We start from the raw sequence: 14,323 nt of genomic DNA, 5'->3' as shown, positions 1-14,323 counted from the left end.
TTGAAATTACTCCCCACACTCTGGCAAGCAAAACGAGAGCGCTTCTCTTTCGTTCATGTACATGTTGATGGTAGAGGTAAATTTTTATACACCCAACACTGGAACGATCTAGAGTGTGGAGAAGAGCTCTTGAAATTCTCTGTGGCGCACTCAGATAAATTCGCCACCGCGCGAGCCCCAGTGTCGCTGTGGTGTATTCACTGGCGTGTGATCTTTGGTTTGTTTTCGTCTTACAAGCGGCATTGCGGGTGAGATTGATTTAATTTGCACAGGTTGTTGCGTTGTGTTGTGTGGATGGTGGTGGCTTATTTCAAGCTTATATGATTTTCTACTGAAGATTTCATACAAGTTGCTTGGTAAAGCTAAGTATGCACCTCTTGCGAAATGAAATTTCCTATACAAAACCTATGCATAAAAAACGTCGCGAAATGCTCGCGAAAAAAATTTTCGTTTCCATTTCGTAAGCGGTACGCAGCTCTCGCGAAAACGATAACGAAAAATGCAGTTAGCCGAGACACGGTTCGACAAACGATAAGTTTCATAATACTTCCGCGAGATAGCGCTGCTTTCTATGCGCTGTCACCAAGGCAAACTTTTTCCTTGCGAAATAATGGTCAATGGTATTATTTCGCACGGAGGCTCGCGAAATTTTGACAGGTTGCATTGAAAAAATATAAAAAAACAAAAGATTAGTAATTTTTTGTATTTTTTTTTTCATCGCGACCTGTCAAAATTTCGTAGTTTTGAGAATCAATATTTTGAATTTGAATGGTAAGTTTTAAAATATTATTGGAATTGTGATTGTTTCTAGTAATTATTATTTACAGCACACCCGAACAAAGCAGCCACAAGAGCAGCATTTTTCGTCACCAGCCATCTATCTACTTGATAAGTTTTCAACAACAACAACCAGGTGCTACAAATCAGCTCAACTTGACTCAACATCCTGGATCTGGCAATCAGCCAACCAACATTAAATCGATACAACCGTAGCAGTACCAACAACTCCAAATCCAGCAGCTGCCAACAATCTCTCAAAAAAGAACCACAGCAATTACAGCTCAGAACCAACAAAGCAACAAGAGCTTTTTTACGAATAATGGACCCATCGGAAACACTTTATCGGCACATTCTGTCGTAAAACTTGCCTGCCACTATTCTTACCAGCGGTTACCTTCCTGATGTAGAGAAATCAGAGTCAAACACAAACGTCATATTACTGCCTTGGCTCCTACCAGTTGCTTGCATGAAAATATCGCTGCCTCCACAGTGCTCGTGATTTCATCCCAGCAGCAGCTAGCAATCACAATTCCAGTGCTTATCGCCAGCAACATCAGAAAATTAAGATTTCCCCCAGACCATAACCATCATCCGACAGATCGGTAGCAACGTTCAACTGACGGTACAACCTGGCCAGCAACCGCAAGTAGTGCAATCGATCCAAGCCAATCAGGGCCAAATGTAGAAGACCATTGGTTAACTGCAAAAAAAAGATACATCAACAGCACCTTCAAACACAGTAGCAGCAGCATACTGTACTGTACCACGCCGCGTGCAGGACTTTTTTTTATTCAGTTGGTGCAGCAAGGTGAGTCATTTTTACTACCTTTTTTAGTTTCGGAAGGATCAGTACCGTGTTCAGTACATTGTAATGTAATACCCTATTCTTCTTTCAAAAGCTCGCGTTCACTCATTCACGGATATTTTTCATCATAATTTTTTTCAGATCAAACAGCAACCATAGCGGATACACATCACCGAACACCAGCAATATAATGCCATGGTAACCACCCAGCACCAGAACACGGCGATAATGGGCCAACAGTAAATACAACATCAAGATCCTCGGAAAGGACTTTCTCTTTCGGTATGTGTTTAACAGTAGCTTCTCTCCACCAAGCATTCCTTTGCATATTTAGATGTCCTTGTCAATTTACAGAACAAACATAATGGAAGCATACTCTACACGTGCGACATATTCAATCGGGCCAACCGTGTGACTCGTTTGGCAAAAAAGGCTCATCATCGGTTTCATGGCAGCGAAGTGAGCAGACAAAAGAAGGCGTTTTTTCCGAATGGTCGCTCTGGGCAAAAGTTCAGCTAATTGCAAGGAACAAACCACCGGAGTGACAGTATCCGTGCTGATTCAGGACCTTTTTCCATATATTGTAGCTTTTGAATTTTAATACCCGGTCGAAACGATGGCAAGTGCTGCCGATAACTGGGTCAAAAAGGCGGAAATTTCTGCACTCGGTAAGTGTTTTTTTTTGTCATAACCCACTAACCTATTTTTGGAGCGATAATTTTTCCATAGGTTTTGAATTTTTCTTTTCAATACAAATAGGTTATCGATCTGAGTATCTCTAAGGATAAGGAACCAGAGCCGGCGGCTGACAGCCCAAAGAAAGAGAATGCGGAAAAACCTTCTAGTTCACCGCCAGTAGAACCAGCGATCAAATTACTCCCGTAGAAACGGCTGCACCTGCAGTTTTGTTTTCGGTAGCTACAGAAATTAAGACTTTAGCAGCTCCTGAAGAAAAAAAAAAAGCTGCTAGCGAAAATGGAGAAACAGCTTCCTCCACGCAGAGGCATTCAAGTAAGTCGAAATCTGGAGAAAATTTTGATTAGGACATAAGTAACATTGAGAGCCTCTCTCTGTTTACTTTCTGTTTCGATTATTACGTCTTTATAACACTTTACACTAATTTTCCAGTACATATCGAAAGCCGATAGTTTTTACTAGAATATTAGGCAAAGAGTTGAGTACTAAATATTGAAACGACCGAGTAATTAACAGAAGAGAAACACACCAAAAAGAATCTCATTGTTACTTACGTCCTATTCAAATTTTTCTCCAGAAATATTTAATATCAGCTTTAAAATTATCCATGATTCATCTTTTAGCCCGGCGGATGCAAGTTTGCTAATTAAACTTATTCGCAAAGGTCTAGTAGAATCAAAGCTGGATCTGGGGGTGAAGGATCCTTCTTCGCCGCTATACTTGGTTAAAACTTTCGAAGCTTTGCACAGGAATTCGGAACTGCTTCAGGGAGTCTATGCTATGGGTTTCAACGCTCCTTCCAAGATTCAGAAGACGGCTCAACCTACTCTGTTGGCCGATCCGCCACAGAACATAATCGCCCAGAGTTGGTCGGGAACAAGAAAAACCACTGCCTTCGTGCTGGCAATGCTCAATCGAGTCGATCCGTTGAAAAACTATCCGCAGGTGATTTGCCTTTCCCCACGTATGAACTGGCAATTCAGAAGGGGAAAGTAGCTGCAAAACGGCAAAGTTTTGTGCGGAAATCGAACTTGGTTAAACCGTTCGCGGTGAGAAGATCGTCAAAGGGGCGAAGCTGACTAATCATATCATCATCGGAACAGCCGGGCGTTCGACCTTAAGAAGATTGCAATTTTTGTACCGGACGAGACGGGCGTTATGATCGCTGTTCTTTTTAGCCACGTACGAGCGGGAGGTGATGGGATTCGCCCAGTACATCGTAACCAATCCGATCATGATTCTTCTGGTGCGGGAGCAAGAATCACTCGATAACACCAAACACTACTACGTCAAATGCCGCAACCAGGACGAGAAATATCAAGCAATTTCAAACATGTACGGTGTGATTACCGTCGGACAAGCGATCATTTTCTGTCATATGATGTATAGGACAGTTGTAAACTCCAAGTAAACTTATTTTCGGCATTGTTAATCGATCGAAACAGGCACGGTTGGACCAGGATAATCACTCAGTAGCGGTACTGTCCGGTGATCTAACGGCGGAGCAACGGTTAGCCGTTCTGGATCGATCCTGAGCCGGACTAGAGAAGGTATTGATTGCAACGAACGTTTTGTCTAGGGGTAAGTCCACCACTTGATTCTGGCTGCAGCACCAAGTTACGGAGAGATTCTTCCGCCTTAGGTATCGATGTTGAACAGGTGACCATTGTCATCAACTTCGACCTGCCGATAGATTAGCAGGGACGAGCCGATTGCGAAACGTATCTACATCGAATTAGACGCACCGGTAGATTCGGTAAGTGTGACTCATTCTTGTGATCCTATAGATTGTATTTCTTCCCACTTCTTTAACAGAACGGAATCACCATCAACCTAGTGGGCAGTGATCGAAGCATGATGATTTGCAGATCAATCGAAAAACACTTCCGGAAAAAGATTCAGTTGCTAGACGCGGAGAACTCGGACGAAATTGATAAGATCGCACCGTAAAGTGTTTTCGACCAGCTACTGGTGAAAGGCATAGGAGCTTTTTTGGGTCATACTTGTTATGATTCTGAATTTATAATTTTATTAATTTTTTTTTCTTCCTTGACCTGACATATGTAACCAACAGGGTAATAAATTTACAATTAAAATTACAATTTATCTCTACCCAGTTCTATCCAAACATTTGAAAAGGGCCTAACTGCAAAATGTAACAAATTGAAATTTCATGTTTTCCATTAACAAATATCTACCCGAGCACGTACATAACGCAACATTTGATCATGAAGAATTTTGATAGCGATTTTACAACAATTAATAAAAGGGCCTAATTGATTTTTATGACCGAACTGATTATGAAAGGACCTAACTGATTGAAAAGTGCCTAACTAGCAATACACTCGTTTTAAATGGATTATAACGTATTATTGTATTATGGCTGATTGTAAAAGGCTTATAACATCTTTTTCATAATTTACATACAGGGTCAATCTGACCATCAAATTAGAATTCAGTTAATTCGTCTAACTTTCGGTGTAATATCAGACTTGAACATCATTTTTTGTGTGAGGTATTCTGCCGCTAGAAGCAAAACTGTCCCATGTGCTATGGGAATCCCTATACACATGGGACAATTATGCTTCTTGTGGCAGTAATGCAAGTAGTAGCAATATGCGCAATTCCTTAAACCTCTCTAGTGTTTCATGCAATAAGAATTACCACGAATTACTTATGGCAATAAATTTGAACTACGATTCTCACAATTGTTATACCAAAAATAGGTTTGTATCCGTACTGATTATTGGTAGCATTCCCTGAGACTTCCAGAACATTTAGTAGTAGCCATTGTTATCATAATCGATTTTTAACGTCAGCCAAAGTTTAAAGCCTAGGGTTTGGTTCGACCTGAAACCGATTGAGTCGGAGTCGGTTGTTATATTTGCGTTATATTTCCGGATTCCGAAGCGTGTTTCGAAAGGTAGTTTCCCCGAGACTTGTGAAAGCGGTAAAGGCGGCCAAGGCAATCAGATTTGCTTCTTAATGGTCAAACGCCGATTAAGAGTTACGATTCGGACAATTACAATAGATTTGGTTTGAGCGAATTTCGATCATTTCCCTGGGTCTTCTGGAACCGGTAGAAGCAGCCAATTTAGATAGAAAATGGCCAGCCAATGATTTAAATTTCCGATTGCAGGAATTGTGCTGTCTAAATTGGTCAGACTGAACTTCCCCGAGACATCCGGAACCGTCACAAATAAGCATTATGATTAATCATGCTCGAAATATGATTCACGCTGAGTACGTCACTTCCCTGAGAGCTTCATGAATAGCAAATAGGTTTACAATTGTTACCGATTTCATACACATCCGTGATGAATTAATAAAATACATCATTTAAAACATTTAAATGACAACAGAAATATAAAAAAGAAATAAACAAACAACAGCTGATGTCGTTTTCCAGTTATCAAAAGCGACATCTAACAGCAAACACACAGACTAGTTTTCGCGAGCAAATGTCAAAATTCCGCACGGAAGAAGGAAAAATATTTCGCGACCTCATTTCGCAAGAGGTGCATACTAAGCTTAAAGCTTACGAGTTTATAGAGTGTTGTTACACTACCGTGGGAAACCTGAACTATTCCAGCCTAGGGGCAAACAAGGAAAACATTTTACGTATCAATGTATCGGCTGGTATAAACAAAGTTTTATAATGATCTGTAGTATCAGATTAATCGTATAACAGATGTAAGACGGGATTTGTACATCCACATTAGGACCGGCCTATTTTTTGTTCGACTGAATAACTCAATGATAATTTAACTTATTCTGATTGCGAATTTGGCGACGCCAAAAAGTAAAGTGCTCTATTACAAGTGATGTCCTGGTATTACACACGTTTTCGATTATTATCATACGCATGCATTGTAATTCTCTCTCACTCACGCAAGAAGAGGCTTATCCGATGTCCAACTTTTCCGAGATAAAGTCCACATAAAACAAGATAAATTTCACGAGAATTCAAATTGTTACTTGTTTTTTTTCTGTAGCGCGTTATTAAAAATAATGACATGCTAATTTAGAAGCGCTTCTATTTGACCGGTACAGTGCTTTCAAGGGGTTACAGCACTGTAGATTTTTTAAAACATTTAATTTTTATTTATTGGTTGAATTTTGTTTACTGGTGCTTTAGGATGCTGAAAATGATATTCCGAAAAATGAATCGCGAAAACAATAAATAAATATTCAAATTTTTCGCTACGCCTCTTATGTATACCCCGAGTATACTGAAAACGTTAACCGTGTTTTTCTCGAAATAAATTTGTTTGATCTGGCCGGAAATGTAACTCGAACAAATGAATTTTTATCAGCCTAAAATTTTTACAGCATGTTCAAGATTAATTTCTCCAGCGATGTACGTGGGATTTAATTTTTTCATTGCATAATTTTTAATAAGCAATTTTGTGTCGATTTTTAACACATTTTCAGCGTTTTTCGACTAAAAAATGTGCCATTTCGCGAAAAATCAAGACATAGAAAAAATCTTACGTACGCCGCTTGCTGTCGCTCTAAGAAGTTTAAAAAGCTTTGGTTTTTGGCTCTGGGTCAAAAATTACGGGACATAGAGTTCCGGCCGTGGACCCCTTCCAAAAAAAACTCCCCGACGGGAAAGTGCTGCACAGCCGCCATCTTGTGATGAAATTACTCAAATAAATCATTTTTTTTGCAATTCATTACTTATGTTATATATCTCATTAACCCTCCGGATGTCGCGCTTATGGCCCACTGAACGAGCAGCCGCTGATGCTTTGAGACAATTTCGCTAGATTTTCAGAGCAGCGTGCACTGCCAGAAAGTTAAACAAGATCTCGATTCATCTCATTATTGCGCCAAGATAAATTCCAGAAATATGCCTATTTTTCGTGCTCTATAGTGGCGTAACCCCTCAATAATTAGTTCTAGAATCTTTTGACGGCATTTTTCTTCTTTGCCATCATTTAAATAAATTAGTTGGTTTTCTCTCGAATTTCCACGCGATGGAATAATAAGAGAGAGAATTAAAATTAAAACCTAACATGTTCGGGTACGAGTATAGCAAAGAAATTCAAAATGGCAAATCCACCGTTTTTGCAGTACATACTAAATTGTTCCAAGGAACGTTTATCTGTTTACCGTGATTTTATAATTTGTAAAACTTATAATATTAAGTTTATGTATCAGAGGATATTTATGACCTCACCGAATAAAAATCTTCTTGTGTAAACTTTGAACCTATAGTTGATTTCGTGACGTGAGGATGTGCTTTTGTTTTCATTTCGATCCGAAAAAGAAATATGATCTACGTTTATCCCAAAAATTAACGTAAACTTCGTATTCTATACATATATTAATCAATTCACCTGTATGTATTCATGCATACACTTCGAATCGAGTACACTTCCATGATTTTTATTCTTAGTCCAATTAGGTGATTCAAATTTCCTGACAAACAGAAATATAGGATTTTATTCATGATGAAATAAGTTTTTATGGATATTTAGTAATATTATATCAGACAATACTAATTATCCTCAACATATTCCATTTTCTTCTCAAAATTATCAATTTCGAATGCTCTAGTAATGCCAACGAAGTAAGTACGTAATAGTTTAATAGTTCTGCACTTTACTGCCCATGATCGCAAATCAGTCCCATAAAGATAGGAAATCCCATAGAAAACAGGACAAATATGCGATCATGGGTAGTTTAGGTGTAAGTCGCATTTTAGTCATGCTTGGGTCAGTAAAAGCCAAATATTTTACGCTTTTTTGGCTATTCTCGAGCGACGTAGCGATACAAAAAATATTTCGTTCTAATTCTAATATAAAATTTTTGAAAATCTACACTTGTACTGCATTACAACGATAGCATTAGTTAGACTAATAATATAGTGCAATAAGAGCAGAATGTTAAAGGTTGTTCTACGCGGCTTATGAACTGCCCTTGAATTTTAATTGCAAATATGGGAAATCGTTCAACGTATCTTTGGTATGTGTGCAAAGAACTAGAATATTTGAGTGAAAATTCTGCTAAAAAAACTAGGAGTGGGTAATGTCCGGGACATAACCGCGGTGTTAACGTAGGACTAAACTTGGGTATATCATATGACATTCATGGATAATTTGAACCAATGCACTTTTTGAATGAATGTTTACTGGAAATATCAAGTCGAATGAGATTGCCACATTCACTGATTTTCTAGGACTTGCAAAAACCTTCGGGTTTGCAGATCAATTTGATACACATTTGCTTATATGAATCATGTAAAGAAGAATTGACAGGCGCAAACTCAATCCAAGTTATTAAATGGAACTTTATAATTCAATTCTTTCTCCATTATGTTTTCATCCTAATAAGAACGGTTTGCAGATAACTATTTTTGGTGATACCAGACGAGAATCCCTTCTAACGATTTGAACCTTGCCCGAATTCGCTTCTACTGCGTACATACACGAACATTCCCCTTTCGCAGCTCACATCGAATGAGCATTGTATATCGCAATGCGATCTCTTTTATAAACTTCTTAGTGCAGATGGAAGTCCGTCCTTTTGTGCGACAAATGGAAATATTTTCATCATTCTTTTTGGTGTGGCTTTCGCTTAGTAGCAGGGTTGCCACATTCACTAATGTTCTTGAAAGATTTGCAAAAACCACCAATCAAAGCAGGCTAATCAATGCTTTTACAAAATCTATCAAAATTTACGGTAAAATCTACGGAATCTACTACACAATTGTTTTGATTATTTCCCAACGAATCGCGCAAAAATATGTTTGTTCCGTACCAGGGCCGGCGGAAAGCGTGGGTAGTATGGGTAGTACTACCCACTCGAAAATAACCGAGTGGGTAATTACCCACTCGAAATTTTGAACCATTTCAAAAAATTTAGATGTTCAACGCATGTATCTCGCACTACACACATTTGAAAACATCGATGTACCACAGTTCCATTTGCATAAACGAAGAAGAGCAGCTTGCGAATTAGTAACTCTGTCCACTTCTGAGAGCGATGAATTTCACGCAGGGCGACGACAGTTCTTGGTTGGCAGCGATAAGGCAGTAGCTATGATTTGGTTGGTAGTCCAAATGCAGCTTCTCGTTGAGCAGCACACATACGTGCGTTCTGCTCTGTGGCTTAGACACGTCTGGCTTTAAGAAAAACTGTGACACCCATATTTATAGGTTCTAGCATTAATGTTGATTCGCATTAAAAGTAATTTTTGAACTTTTTAAACAAGTTTTACATAGCAAACAAGGTATCAATAGCAAGCGTTGAACGTTTTCCTTTCGATTTATGCAACAATAATAGTAATTCCTTTAGTAGGAGAAAAGTTATTAAGGTTCAAAGTGTACGTAACGCATCCGTTTTGAAAATTTTGAAATGACACCCAGTATAGTAAAGACAGACGTAAGTCCTACGTCAAAAAAAGATGGGTGGGTAATGTCTAGGACATAACCGGTATGTCGTGACTACTCGTTTGACTTGTAATTGAAATCGAATGATAATCAATGAAATATGTGGGAATGTTTCCAGTTATTCTTTATAATAATTATGGTGGTTTGAAAAGAACCTTTGTTGTTGGCGTCTGCGTTGATAGAAGATGCGCTGGATTCTATTCTCGTTGAGACATTCATTCATGAAATGAACAAATTTCATATTTTCTTGCTTTGAAATATCAATGTTAAAATCTCTCGAAACAACCATCGGAATCTTTTTTCTAGCGTACAGAAATGAATCACGCTTACCGAAAAACTAGGAGCGTCCGGGACATAACCGCGATTATCATATTCTTAAAATTCTGCTTGTATCTCTTTCGAATTGCTAAATTTTACGCATTAAGTTCGATTCACCGGGCTCAGCGAAATTTTCCTGGGGATCCCGTTCGTTAATCTATTCAGTAAAACAATTTTATTACCGAGTTCTCCGCATTGAATACAGGTCAATAAGCATCTGTCAATACTCAATAAGAGTTAGTAGTTTGCGGTAAATTTATGTCGATAAAAGTTAAGGAATGCACGTTTTAGTCAAGATCTTTTAAGGTTGTACAGAAAACTTTCACACAAATGAATTGTTCTACATCAATACCCCGGTCATGTTCCGGGCATTACATACTCCATTTCTCATTTCTTTCAAAATTTCAATTTAAACGCAAATATCATTTCATATAATGATTTCAACAAGCAGATAATGTACTTGTATGACAGGTGGTAGTGTTTTGAAGCGGTTTTAGTGGTGGTAACAACATAAAATCGTGTATTGGACATTTTACAATGATTCTCCTTAACCCCGTAAAACCACGGGGTTGGCAGCAGAGGGTTAAGTTGTTTGGAAGAGATGACAGTTATTGTATGATAACTAGAAATATAAAATTGTTCTATAAATTGCAAAGTTATTGACGTGTTGACCTGAAAATCTGTCATTTCATTCATATAGTAACAATCATTGAAATTATGTCAATTTATGCTTTGCAAGATATGAAATAACTTCGAAATGTGGTCACGACACCCCTGTTATGTCATATACATTACCAACCAATCTTTTCCATTTTGCATTCGTCCTAATAAGGACGGTTTGTAGATGACTATGTTGATACAAGACGAGAATCTTTTGAAACAATTCAAACCTTGCCGATGATTGTTTTTACTGCAACCTTCGAGTTTGCAGATTAAAAAAAACATTTTCTTATGATTCACTGGTAAAAGTACAGAATTAACAAGCGCAAACTTAATACTAGTTAATAAAAGAAACTTTCTAATTAAAATATTTTTCCATTTTGCATTCGTCCTAATAAGGACAGTTTGTAGATAACTATGTTGATACAAGACAAGAATCTTTTGAAACAATTCAAACCTTGCCGACGATCGTTTTTACTGCGTACATACATACGATCTTTCCCCTTTCGCAGCTCACACCGAATGAGCACGTTTCGTATCAAGGCGTTCCTATTTATTGACTTCACAATGCAGATGGAAGGCCCTCCTTTTGTTCGATAAATGAAAATATATTCATCATTCGTTTTGGTGTAGCTTTCGCTTAGTGGCAGAGTTGCCACATTCACTGATTTTCTTGGCAGGATTTGCAAAAACCTTCGGGTTTGTAGATTAGAAAAACATTTTCTTATGATTCACTGGTAAAAGTACAGAATTGACAAGCGCAAACTTAATACTAGTTAATAAAAGAAACTTTCTAATTAAATTCTTTTTCCATTTTGCTTTCGTCCTAATAAGGACGGTTTGTAGATAACTATATTGATACAAGACAAGAATCTTTTGAAACAATTCAAACCTTGCCGACGATTGTTTTTACTGCGTACATACATACGATCTTTCCCCTTTCGCAGCTCACACCGAATGAGCACGTTTCGTATCAAGGCGTTCCTATTTATTGACTTCACAATTCAGATGGAAGGCCATCCTTTTGTTCGATAAATGAAAATATTTTCATCATTCGTTTTGGTGTGTAAGTAGGGGTTTGCCCACTACTCGGGTTCTTATTTGCCCGGCGTACCCTTCTTCTCAGGGCGGCCTAGGTGCTTCTACAGAATTTCGGATTTCGTTTCACAACAAAAAAAGGTAAACAAACAAATGAAATTCTAACTTTACCGTTTATTCTTCCGAAACTCTCCTCTGCTAATCGTTCCTTGCAGTCCGCTGCTGTTGACGACGGGAAGGCGACGGTTTTGTCCGACCGGCCGGGACTACAACGGCCGAGTTCTCCCGGATTGTCGTTGGCTGCTCCGACAGCGGTCCTTGGCAGTTAGCTAGGGAGGTGAGCTTGGCTCCTTTGTTGGAACCTCCCTAGCGACGTTGGCGAACTATCGCCGGATCAACTTGCTCGCCGCAAGTGATCCCGGAAGTCACCGCAGTGCACTTCCCAGGGGGAACCTTTGTCCACCCTGCTTCGTTCTCCTTGGCTATTAGCTATAGAGGAGAGCTTGGCTCGTTCGACTTATCCTCTATAGCGAGAACGGTCGGTGTACGGTTCCTTGGATTTTAGCCGGGGACGCGAGAATGCTCCTTTATGGTTAGCTGTCCCACTTCGGCGAACCAACACCACTCACTTCACTAGTGCCCGAACCACGGGCCGGCACTATTCGACGGTTTTATATCGCCGTCGCACGCGCGCACTGAATTCTTTCTTCTAGTGGCGGGGAACTGTCCCGAAAAAAGAGAACACTTATCTCGACGTCTGTTTGAAGCCGTGGTCCGTCACTTTCTGTCCACTCTAACACGATGGCCGCCTTCCGCACTCGACTATCACAAACCGCCAACCGCCTTGCCGCACAGCTGTCAACGATGAGCAGCATAACCAGTACACACGAATTTTTGCAAGAGGAGAGCGGTAGCCTACCTAAGCCCTATGTTACTAATTCACAAACATAAAACAAAAATTATCTAACCTATCTGTACGAATAAAACCGTTCACAAACGCGAAAATGAACAAAAATTTACAACTAAAGCTTAGTATGCACCTCTTGCGAAATGAGTTCGCGAAATATTTCTCCTTCTTCCGTGCGGAATTTTGACATTTGCTCGCGAAAACTAGTCTGTGTGTTTGCTGTTAGATGTCGCTTTTGATAACTGAAAAACGACATCAGCTGTTGTTTATTTCTTTTTTTATATTTCTGCTATCATATGAATGTTTTAAATTATGTATTTTATTAATTCATCACGGATGTGTATGTAATCGGTAACAATTGTAAACCTATTTGCCATTCATGAAGCTCTCAGGGAAGTGACGTACTCATATTTCGAGCATGATTAATTATAATGCTTATTTGTGACGGTTCCGGATGACTCGGGGAAGTTGTCTGACCAATTTAGACAGCACAATTCCTGCAATCGGAAATTTAAATCATTGGCTGGCCATTTTTTATCTAAATTGGCTGCTTCTACCGGTTCTAGAAGACCCAGGGAAATGATCGAAATTCGCTCAAACCAAATCTATTGTAATCAAAAGTCTAAATCGGCGTTTGACCATTAAGAAGCAAATCTGATTGCCTTGGCCGCCTTTACCGCTTTCACAAGTCTCGGGGAAACTACCTTTCGAAACACGTTTCTGAATCCGGAATGGATTCCAGCGCAAATATAACAACCGACTCCGACTCAATCGGTTTCAGGTCGAACCAAACTCTAGGCTTTAAACTTTGGCTGACGTTAAAAATCGATTATGATAACAATGGCTACTACTAAAGGTTCTGGAAGTCTCAGGGAATGCTACCAATAATCAGTACGGATACAAACCTATTTTTGGTATAACAATTGTGAGAATCATAATTCAAATTTATTGCCATAAGTAATTCGTGGTAATTCTTATTGCATGAAACACTAGAGAAGGTTTAAGGAATCCCGGGAAAGTGTTCCATGGTCTGAATCGTGATTCCAAATTACTGGATTATATTATATAACTAAATTAGTCACTTAACAAAACCGAAGGTCAAACGAATCGTCAACCAATCGGATCAACAACTGCTGTACTTCAAGAATACCGTATGTGCTATAGCACGTTTACTTAATCACCAGGCTGCTTTTTTGTATGCTAGACGGTGGGTACCGGTATGTGTGAACGATCACGTTTGCGACCGGGTTTGTATTATCGCGAAGTTCTCAAGCGATGCTATGTGATGCGCGCATTTATGTGACGTTTGTGTGACGAGTCTAGTAGAGCATTCATCATCATTGAGTATTGTATATCAAATATAAAACATTGATCATTAAATACTAAATATCACGCATTGAATATGTATATTAAACATTGAATTTTATATTTTATATATTAAATATCAAATGTTAAATGTTAAATATTCAATAATAAATATTATCCAAAATATCCAAAAATAAAAATCTGATTTTTTTTTAAATTTTGCACTGTCAGACCCGCTTAAGGAAAATTTAGCCTAAATAATCAGAAAGGATTGTGAGACATCTACACTGATAAAATATAAATGAATAATAAATAAATAGAGAAATAAATAAACCAATAAGTAATTAAATTGGTAAATAAATTAATGAATAATTTCTCGGTTTATAGGCATTAACATAAACATTTCACATATGT

At 38.5% G+C, this 14,323-nt stretch overlaps 1 pseudogene; it reads left to right on the top strand.

Moving 5' to 3' along the window:
• The first annotated feature begins 2,075 nt into the window (after positions 1-2,075).
• Positions 2,076-3,725, top strand: LOC131687590 (DEAD-box helicase Dbp80-like; annotated as a pseudogene).
• Positions 3,726-14,323: the final 10,598 nt, after the last annotated feature.

The sequence above is a fragment of the Topomyia yanbarensis genome, chromosome 3 (genome assembly GCF_030247195.1).
Source record: "Topomyia yanbarensis strain Yona2022 chromosome 3, ASM3024719v1, whole genome shotgun sequence".
Lineage (NCBI taxonomy): Eukaryota > Metazoa > Arthropoda > Insecta > Diptera > Culicidae > Topomyia > Topomyia yanbarensis.
Note: the sequence above shows the minus strand (reverse complement) of the source record. Positions and strands in the feature narration are given on the sequence as shown.